This window comes from Phytophthora infestans, genomic scaffold (assembly GCF_000142945.1).
Source record: "Phytophthora infestans T30-4 supercont1.9 genomic scaffold, whole genome shotgun sequence".
In the NCBI taxonomy this organism is placed as follows: Eukaryota; Oomycota; class Peronosporomycetes; order Peronosporales; family Peronosporaceae; genus Phytophthora; species Phytophthora infestans.
Genome location: NW_003303750.1, coordinates 2676592 through 2678497, shown reverse-complemented (window position 1 = coordinate 2678497; position 1906 = coordinate 2676592).

Sequence of the window (1906 nt, the reverse complement as noted above, 5' to 3'; positions counted from 1 at the left end):
GTCGTCATTGACTTTGGAAGGTCGATGGTGTACGACGCACCATGTCTGGCCAGGACTGCAAAAGGTCCGATGAAGCGGTGCTTCAGCTTGTTGCTGCCGACAGAGCTAACAGTGTCTAGAGGTAGGTTCCTCGTGTCTAGTAGCACTAAGTCACCAATCTCAAATATACTTAAGTTTCCTCTTCCTTGTTTGTCCGAGTACTCCTTTTGTTTATCTTGGGCCGCTGCCATGGCATCGCGGACCCTGCTGACAATGTTCAGCTTGGTATCCATAAAGGATTCCACCTGTTTCCGCAGCGAAACTGGCCTCACATCCGAGACCTGGGAGGAAAGGGCTTTCCGAGCCTCTCCCCCACTTAGAATAGAGGAGTCAGTGTCGCCTCGAAGAGTGAGAGGCACTCTGGGGTGGCGGAAGCCGCTCAAGTAGAACGGCGTGAACCCCGTGGACGCGTGCACCGCGTTGTATAGCGCAAACTCAACAACTGGGAGCTGCGTCGACCACGTACGTGGTGCTGCTGCGCACACACTGCGCAGAGTGTCCTCGAGCACTCGATTGACGCGCTCTGTTTGGCCGTCGGTCTGCGGACGGTCCGTAGTGGACATCTGCAGACGAGTTCCCAGTAAAGGGAACAGCGTTTTCCAAAACGCAGCAGTGAACCGCGGGTCTCGGTCCGAGACAATCGTCTCCGGGAGACCGTGATAGCGGAACACGCCATCGACGAACAACCTTGCGGTTTGTTCGCCCGTCACAGTGACGGGAACTGGAGCAAGATGTACCATCTTGCTCAGCCGACACACGAACACCAAAATTCCGGTGTTGCCGTGTCCGTCGGCGGGAAGCCCAAAGATGAAGTCAAGACTCATCGACTTCCAACAATCAGCCGGTACGGGCAGGCTCTGTAGTGGAGCCGAAGAGTGCCCTGCGGGTTTAACCCGCTGACATGTTTCACATGTCTTGACGTACCGGGCGACCCACTTGTACATGTGGGTCCACCAGAAGGACTGAGAGACCGACAGAAAGGTCTTCTCGCGGCCCAAGTGGCCGCTGGAGGGCGCGTCATGCGCCTCCGCGAGGATGTCGAACTTCAGATCCTCGTCGTTGGGTACGACCACCCGTGGAGGATCAGTGGGCTCCACCCGATAATAGAGGAGGCTCCCTCCTTCAACTCATATCGGTGGAGCCGTGAGCGCTGTCGCGACGAGAGCCAGTCGGACTTCGCGCTCGTTCCGGCCTTAAGGAACTTGACGATAGGCGCGACAGCCTCATCGTCCCGATACGCCATGCGTATCCGATCATATAGATCCGTTGTCACCCGCGTGATGTGGGCCAACTCATAGTCGGGACGCCTAGAGAGGGCGTCCGCAAGCACGTTGAGCTTGCCCGGCTTGTACTCGACGCGGAAGTTATATTCCGCGAAGAAGGACAGCCACCTCGCCATCCGTTGGGAGAGGTGAGGCGAGTTAGTCGCCGTCCTCAAGGACGCGTGGTCTGTGTAGATCACAAAGGGCGTAGAGCCCAGAAGGTGAACACGGAACTTCACAAGGGCATATTTCATTGCCAGGATCTCCTTGTCATGGACAGGGTAGTTCCGCTCGGCGGCTTTGAGCTGCCTGGACTGGAATGAGATGACTCGTTCCTGTCCAGCCGTGTCGTCCTGCAGCAATGCACACCCGATGGCGTAATCGGAGGCATCGCAGACGACGCTAAACGGCTTCGTCTCGTCCGGCAGAGCCAGGACAGGGGCCTCTTGGAGACTGGCCTTGATGCTGTCAAAAGCATCCTGGTGCTCTTGCTCCCAGCGCCAATCGACGTCCTTCTGAAGGAGGCTCGACAAGGGCTTAGCGAAGCCCGCGTACCCAGCGCTGTACTTGTGAAGGTAGTTGGCCAAACCCAACCACTTTCGAAG